Raw genomic sequence first — 9267 nt, forward strand, 5'->3', positions numbered from 1 at the left:
CAACCCAATTTGGAGGCGTCTGTGGTGACAAGGACGCATTGGGACACCTGCTGCAAGGGGACTCCTGTCCATGGAAAGCAGAGGTCTGTCTAGGGTTTGAAAGTTTGGCGGCAGGCATGGGTGATGAACACACGGTGCATGCCGCGGCACCATGCTCGTCTCGGGACTCGAGTCTGGAGCCAGTGCTGAAGCAGTCTCATATGCATCAACCCCAGCGGCGCGACCGCCGCGGAGGATGCCATATGCCCCAGGAGCCTCTGGAAATGTTTTAAGGGCCCGGCCTGAACGCGGTGAGGCATTTCATTTCAGAAATCATCCAGTTCAAAATTTTGCATCCCTTTGGTTCTTGTGTTGCCTTCTTGAGCATAAATTCATGTTTGCACCTTTTGTAATAGTTGTGTATGTGTCCATTAATTGTCCTAAGTGTCAAAAGCTGGATGTCTATATAATTTAGCCACTGTTGGTAAGAACACGTACAGGAGATCCACAGTCGACGAAGAGTTTTCCACAAATTAACAATCATATTGTAACACAGTTAAAGGATGGGCAAGGAGGAGGCAAGAACCGGCTTGTCAACATAAATAATATTTAATGAAAACTTAAACCAAAAGCACAAATATAAACACACATGACGGACATGCCTGTGATTCTCTCTCTCTCGAACCATTGTCACTGGCTGCCTTTATCCCTCGCGTGCCTCATCAGGCCGATTGGGTACCGGGCGCGCGATATTCTGACCTGGCCCCGCCCCCCTCCGCTCCACACTCCTCCCGGTGTTATCTCAGGCCGGGGTGCCACCGGCATGACGTACACCCCCCCCATCCCTGGGGCGGGGTGTATCTTGCGTCCCGCGTGGTCATCCCCGCCTTCCTCACCCTGGGAGGAGACAGGAGGGGAAGACAACAACAAAAACAGGCGAGGGAAAAGGCCAACACGGTGTGACAGAGAGAGAGAGAGAGGAGAGAGAGAAAAACTCACTCATCGGTTCAATGATGTACCGTCGCGTGGTCCTCGAACACTCCTCCACACTCAGGCGGACGACAGCCGCTCCAACCCCGGGCGAACCGGAGTCAAACCTTCGACCCCCAGCGGGCAGAACACCCCTCCGCTTTTCTGCCAGCAAATGGGGACACTCCTCTGCCCCAGTTTCTTCCCTCCTCCCCTCGCGGATGGCAGTCTCCCTCGACCCCACCGCGTCTCTGGGGGCGGCAGGGCACTTCTCCGCCCCGGCAGCGGCTCCCTCACTCCAGGCGGTCGGGGAATCCAGTCCCCACTTGCCCCACGGATGACGGCCGTTCCCCGCATCTGGGCGGTCGGGCTACTCCGTCACCCAGCAGATGGCAGCGGCGCTCCCCAGGGTGGACGGCAGTGTCGAGGACTCTGCGACGGGCATCCCTCATTCCTTCCCGGGTCTCGGCACCAATGTAACACAGTTAAAGGATGGGCAAGGAGGAGGCGAGAACCGGCTTGTCAATATAAATCATAATTTAATGAAACTCAAAACCAAAAGCACAAACATAAACACACATGACGGACATGCCCGTGATTCTCTCTCTCTCGAACCATTGTCACCGGCCGTCTTTATCCCTCGCGCGCCTCATCAGGCCGATTGGGGACCGGGCATGCGATATTCCGACCCGGCCCCACCCCCCTCCGCTCCACACATATACTTGTTAAATGGACCTAATATTTGCAGTGGGCATTACCAGGGTTTTCGGGTGTAGCATTTGCAGTCAAGTCATGAGATGTAACTTCTCAGCGAGTGCTAATTACTAGTGTTGACTCATTATTTTCCCAAACCATTTAGCAGATAGAAACAAACAATAAATCTCAGTATATATTATTTTTTAGATAGGGATCATTTAGATAAACATTTACTAAATTGAAAGGACAAATTGAAAATGAAGTTGTAAAATAAAAAATAAAATACAATTTTAAACAATAATAACTCTGGTTTTAATGAATAATGCAGCTTTCACTTTCTTTAGTCTTTGAGTGTATGGGAAAATCAACAAATAACTGAAATGTCAACAGAATGCAATAAGAATTGTGTTGAAGGACTGTTTTGTCTTCATACACCTAAAGCATATGCTTTCATTCTGAAACCATTTTCAAGTTTGTTCCACAGGAAGCTAATCATAACTCGATTGTTTGAAAACTCGGACTTGACTCGGACTCAACTAAGGTGGACTCAAACCCAACACTAAGTTTCATCCAATATATCAAAATGTTGCCAAGACAAAACCACACTTCCTATTTGGCGAGCTCACTGTTAAATTCATTGATGTGCTACGCGGTTTTGAATATCAAAAATCTTGCATAGCTAGGTTCATCTAACCCAAATTAATGTTGAACAAATTCGAAAAAGTATGTTTTCTAAAAAATTCAAGATGGTGGAAACCATGGCTCAAGGAATCAGAGGAAAAAAGTTTCTTGACAAAAGTCAAACTTTCAGCTGTTGGTGGTGCAACAGGTTTTGCTGACCCCAAATTGTTAAAATTAAAGTTTAGGCAATCCCCATTTAGTGTACCAAATGTCACCACTTTTTTACCTTACCATTTTAGGGGCTGCCATCCACAAGACAACGAGCAGTTATGACTTTAAAATACAGAGAATGTGTCGGTGCCCAAGGGTAGAGGAATATTAGCAATGATAAACAAAAGGAAGGGTGAGATCTCTGCGATGTTACTGGTCAAGGTGTAGGCAAAGGACTTCTTCAAGTTGTCAAATATTAAATGTCCTAAGGTGAAAGGTATATGTTAAAAAATTAACGTCACAGTAACCTTCACGATTCTTCAGTAAATTGGGCATTCAATAAAATGTCATACCTTCTTCTACTCCAGTGACAATTGAGGGAAAGTCATCCCAAAGAATCATGTCAGCAGCCTGTTTGGCTACATCAGATCCAGCAATACCCATAGCCACACCAATGTCAGCCTTCTTCTGTGCAGGAGAATCATTCACACATCAACGGTTACCACTACAATGCCACCCTGACAGGGGAAAAAACTGTTAATTAATGCTTGCACCAACTGCTAGCTAATTTCTAAAATCTGCTGTCTTATGAGACTTGTCGCTGACATCCTTCTACAATGATCAGCTTTTGTTGTGGGGAAGTTCTGGCAAACACAATTTCTGTATGGTGTTTGAGGATATCATCCAGCTCTTCTTCATTCATATTGTTCAATTCTCACCGTGGACTCTCTAGAATTATACTTTGTATTAGAAGACATCTAGAGCAAATCCAAAACGTGTTGTCCATATATTTTTGGTTTAGAAAACAGCTTTGTTGTCAGTGGCTGAGATGACCAGCATACCTTGGATTAACTTCCCCAACAGGAATGTTCAAGACTGCAGTGTCTTTCCAGTTTCATTACCTTCAGAGATAATGCCAACACCCTTTGCAGTAACCTTACCTGTAATTGGATGGTTACCAGTAACCATGATAACCTGTAACAGAAGTTGCAGAATTATAATTGTATTAATTTAATTTAAGTCAAGGGCAACATATTCAAACAGTGGATCTTGAATCAAGGACAGAACCTTGATTCAACACCCTTTGCAATACCATTTTCAATAGCTGTAACTGGATGATCACAAGTAACCATGATAACCTGAAACTGAAGACATAGATGCTTTATCATCTGGCTTCTTTAATTTAACATGGGTGCAATATATTCAAGCAGTTATGAACATTAAATCAAAGTGAAGCAATCCCTTAATTCCAGCACTTCGGCACTCGCCTACAGCATCTGGAACAGCAGCATGAGTTGGGTCAATCATAGACATAAGGCCAACAAAACACAAGTTCTCATTGGGGAAGTTCACTTCATCAGTATTAAATGCAAAGCCCTCAGGATACTGGTCATCAGGTAGACAAAAGTGGCAGAAACCTGCGAGACAGAACACAGAATCACGAAATCTGCTCTAGTACTGTACAGTTTTGTGTGTGTACATATTCTTCAGCAGTCATAGTTTTAGAGTTTTCTCTTCCTTCATTACTAGCAGGTGCTTAGACTCTGAGGAATTGGGATTCTTGTCAATTGAGAGCTATAAAAGGGCAGATAAAGTGTTCAATTGACAAGTAAAATGTGTACCTTATCATCCTAAAAGACTACCTTAAATTACATGGTATTTGTTGGAGTTAAAAGGGATATTGGCAATCTTTGTGTACTTTTCTCATTTCAGTCACTGAACCACTGCAAAGCTCAATACACAACAGAGCAGACTGAAGCATCACCCACTGTGTCTCACCGCAAAAGATTGATTTTTCTTTCACTTGTTACAAAACTCTACTACTGACAGTTTCTTATAAAATAAATAAACTTCTAAGTCAAGCTAAATGTAACTCACCTACATATTTTCCAAAATTTTCGTAGATAAAGAAAGTACTAAATATTGAGTAGTTAATTTTCAAGCACACCTTACGTATTGGCACGTGGTTCTGATCAGCAAGAAAGACAGCACGGTTGCACAGGCCAGCGACACATGCAAGAGCAGCCCATGTAGTTGAGCTCCTATCAAAGGCAGTTCCACTCTGGTTCTTTGTGGTGTCTGCTTCATGAATCTGGTTGTCAAAACACATGTGAGCCATGGTCATTCGGTTCTGGGTCAAAGTTCCAGTCTTGTCTGAGCAGATGGTTGAGGTTGAGCCAAGAGTCTCCACAGCTTCGAGATTCTTCACTAGGCAGTTCTTCTTTGCTCTGTGATGGCAATACCAGTGATGATGTGGATGAAGTGCTCAATCTCTTTAGCAATTGGTGTTTTTCCACCTTCTAGGTTGGATGCAAGGGTGGCTATACGACCCATGATGGTACAGTCACCAGTGTTGATGATGACACCTCTGGCAGTACCTATGAACAATTATAACTATTTTAATTATGTCAGTAAGTTTTGACAGATGCTATTTGCTCCCTGGTGCAAATAATGGTATATGCTGTTAATACTCCAGTGCAAATAGTAGCAGATATTAGTTGTACCCCAACCCTGGTTCAAATAATGGTAGATACTAATTGCACCCTGGTGAAAATAGTGTCAGATTCTATTTGCAACTAAATTTAAATATTACAGTTTTTCTCAATCAATTTGGCTCAATTCTCGAACAAGAATAATTATTTTTCAAATCTCTGAACAATTAGATTCTTGTTCACACCAGATTTGAATTTCTTATTAATTTAAGCAAATTGCATGTGTTTTGGCACACGTGTGCAAAAGAGTAAGTCAAATTGTCTACAATTTGCACAATAACTAAATGCACATGGCTTCCTGATCAAAACTGATGAGTTGATTCTCAGTGAAATTGTAATACTCTTAACATGGGGAGTAATACTCTTACTCTTCTAAACATTAGAAGTGTGTGAGCCATCAGTGTGTGAGCCATCACATGCTAAATGATCCATTCAATTATCAAAATTTATCAAAAATACATGTATATTCCATAAATATCTATGACATGAATGTTTGTGATGTCTGCTAAATCTCTGGCCAGACCAACAAGAGCGACAGGATGTCCACCAAGAAGATGGGAACTTGTAGTGTTACGTACTGTGTGGAGGTACAATGTATAAGTTTTTTACAGAACTACTGCAGGTTTTTTATTTATTTATCTTTTGCATGGATGTCATTTTTGTGGCAATTTTCTGTTCACTATATATAACTTTACATGTAAGAAATTTGTAAAAATGGACATGCAAATTTGAATTTTCTGTTTACATAAAACACAGTGCTACAAAAATATATTTACTGTATTCATAAATATGTGCATATCCTTTTTCTGTGTACTACAGTATTGTACAGTACTAACTTTTCCCAGTAAACTTTTACCTACTGTTGAAATCAGTATCTACAAAGCTCAGTGTGATACAAAATAGCATTCAGCTAGACAAAACTGACATTCTTGTATAGTACAGTAAGCAGTCAGTGTCAACAAAAAAGTAAAACAAAAATGAAATTTGTATATAACAAACATTTCCAGGGTTGACATCTAAACATGTTGACCAGTATGGCTCACATGATGACAACATTTTAAAAATGTTGGTTTCATTGTATAATTTACTGACAAAATAACTAGGTTTTGAAGCATGAATTAAATGTTTTGGGTGAGTTATTTTTGTAACATTTTGCAGACATGCAATAGAGTTGTGATGTCCCATAAATCAGTTCTGACAATTGCATTTACAGTTTAGAGAATGTTAAGACTGTTTCAAAAAATGAGCCAAAGTGATTGAGAAAAACTTTAACATACAGTATGAGCATCACATCAGTGTGTCTATTGTGTTGATATAGAGTCCCACAGACACACTACATTAACCCCTAAACCTAACCTTAACCTTACCTTAGAAACAAATAACCTTGGTTTTACTAATGCAACCATGGTTTAACCAAGGTATTTTTTTTTAATTTACAGTAACCACAAAATAAAAACCATGGTTAAAATATTAGCTGCATATTACTGTATTAACAAACACCATTGTTAATTGCATTAAAACTATGGTTTCCGCCAAAGAACATGGTTACTACAATATTAGTAATACAGTGATGCAACGTACACACAAGTGATGCAGAGCTGCGCACGACAGACTCTGCCTCCGGATCAAACCTTTCTCTGCACTCCTCAACATTCACCATGACAAGTCACTGTAATTAAATCAACCTTTTTATTAACTTTATTTATTATTTTAAGTAGTATTAAATGAAATATTAAGAGTGTTAACAGGAAATTGAATGGGAAAAAGTTGGATTTGATTCTATTTCAGTGGTTGCACCAGACTAATGGGGTGCAAATAGACACTCTGGTAATTTTTTCCACAACTATTGTGTTATTTTATCCAATCTACTTCAGATGTCTTATTTATGCACCTTCAACGCAGTTAGTAAAGAGGAACACAATATTCCTAGTTTCTAGGGGTTTTCATTGAAAAGTCAGGAGAACGAGTCTGGGGCTCAGATTCTCTGGTGAGTGAATAGTTGTCCACCTTAAATGGAAGAAAAGTCATACTGGAAAGCCCTACTAAAATTACAGGCATTCATTTCCATGTTGGGCCAGATTTATTTATGCTTGCTAGTGCTGGTTTGCTGCTGGTTTAGTTAGTATATCAAGGAAGCCTGGTGGGGACATCAGTATACCAGCATCGCATAATTGGGACCAGCATCCAAACACAACATCTTTTGAACAGGGTCAGTATATTATTGTTTCTGGTCTGATATGCTTTAGATTTTACCTTGCACCCATGTGTAGAGATGATGCAAAGATCAGCTGGGATTCTGTCTCCACCTTTGACCTCCACAAGATCACCAGCAACTACCTCCTCAGCATCGATGCTCTTTTTCTCTCCATCACGCACAAACAGGGCAGTACTTTGTGTACCTGCGGACCAAGGTTCTTATAATTTTCCACGATCTCAGAGCTCTTAGCGTCTTGATAGTTTGAGAAGCATCCAGTGATTATGACAACAGCAGCAAGCACAATTCCCAGGTAAATTTAAAAAAATTAATTTGTTTTAGGGACGAAGATGTGTGATAGTCAATCTACTGTATGCTACTAAACAACTATGTGATTATGCTGCTACATTGGAGTATATAAGAACTATTTATGCATATTTATGCTGTATTGTACATTGTCATTGTCTGGTTCGTCTTGAGAGGCAGCCTGGATTCTGTATGTCAAGAAGCAAAGAATTGCATAAATCCAAAGCAGTGTTGAGAATCCACCAAATAGCTGTTTGCAGAACTTCACCCATTCTGGAGTAGTCGGAGGTGGAGTCAGGGCAATGGGCCCATCACAAGCTAAGATCTCTTTTGCATGGAAGAGGACAAGCCCTGCCAGAAATGATAACAATTTATAAAAAAAAAAACAAGGTGTGGCAGGGAAGACGGACATGGTGGCTGTCAGACCTCGGAGAGTCTTTAATTTTGAACAAAATAGGCATAAATATGAGAGTCCAGATGAATATTATGTTATAACTGAATAGTGGGCGTGGTGTCCTCCGTGGTGCTGGGGCATAGTGGAAGTTGAGGTAGTGCAGAGGGGTGAGGTCAGGCTCATCCAGGGGTGTTCCTTCAGCAGCAATAGAAGGGGCTGGTCAGTGCTGACATTGGGTAGGCTGCAGATTGCCTGCTTGAATAGCAAGGTTAGGGTTAGGGTTAGGGTTAGATGTTTTACTTTTCCAAAACAACTTAAAATACTAATCCATAACCCATACCTTCTGTGAACTGATAAACATCTAAAGACATACTTCCCATATAATTGTCAGGTATTGAAGGTCCTAATTAGACAGGAACGTCGCCTTGAGCTTAATTATTTATTTAAATGTTTTGTAATCAAGTTACCAACCAGCAGGTTTAGAAAGAAAACTTGTTACAAAGATGTTCAAGTTGATGAGAAAGAAGGCTTGGGAGGAAGATTCAGCAGCCAAAGCCCTCCTCCTTGGGATAGCATATATTTAAACAAATTTATCCAAAGCATACTTGTACCAACAAACATGCAAAAATACATAAATGTTCATTTAAACAGATGTAATCCAAATAAAACATTAAAAATATGCTAATGAATCATTTTGTATTTACCGTATTTGTGGTGAAGCTCATCCAGTGTTAACTTGTGGTCATCCTACAGTAAATGGCTCGGAATCTTGGTTAACCACAAAACGGATTATTGTTAAACTGAGTATTAAAAGTATAAGTCTGTCTATATGTGTAAGAATTTCATATCAGATCCACTTCTTTCTTAAGATCATCCATGTCCTTGTGCTTTCTTTTCCCTTTTTTTTGGCATTTTGGCTCCATCCTCTGAAGTTGCCACCAATTTGTAATTATCATTCCCCATCTATCAAAAATAAAATGGATTAAAAATAAACAACATATACAACAAAATGCAGTGAAAACAAAAGCAGAAAAAAAACTATTTTCAGAAAACTGTATGATGAAAACCAGCAGTTTAACAAAGATAGATATAGTCCACTCACTCCAAGCCCAATTTTCCTTATTTATTTTAATCCAAAATCTGCTTCTTTTGGATTTCCGATTATGTCTTCCTGTAAGCCTCTACGGACACACAAGTCCCTGTGTCTAAGCCAGGTTAAAGAAATGTATAGTCTTCCCAACTAAAGAGTTTTTCAGGGAGGGGATTTAAGAAAACCTGGGAGGAGTTTGGCTGAGGTCATTTTGTTTTACCATCTATTCAACCTTCATCTATACAGGTAGGTCATTTCTGTGACAGAAGAAGAACTGGCCTTTTACATATTTTGATGTGTCATTCAACCTATATTG

At 40.3% G+C, this 9267-nt stretch overlaps 1 pseudogene; it reads right to left on the bottom strand.

The window, feature by feature from the left end:
- Positions 1-2573: 2573 nt before the first annotated feature.
- On the bottom strand, positions 2574-9066 carry LOC127651372 (sodium/potassium-transporting ATPase subunit alpha-1-like; annotated as a pseudogene).
- Between the last annotated feature and the right edge of the window lie 201 nt (positions 9067-9267).

This window comes from Xyrauchen texanus, chromosome 11 (genome assembly GCF_025860055.1).
Source record: "Xyrauchen texanus isolate HMW12.3.18 chromosome 11, RBS_HiC_50CHRs, whole genome shotgun sequence".
Lineage (NCBI taxonomy): Eukaryota > Metazoa > Chordata > Actinopteri > Cypriniformes > Catostomidae > Xyrauchen > Xyrauchen texanus.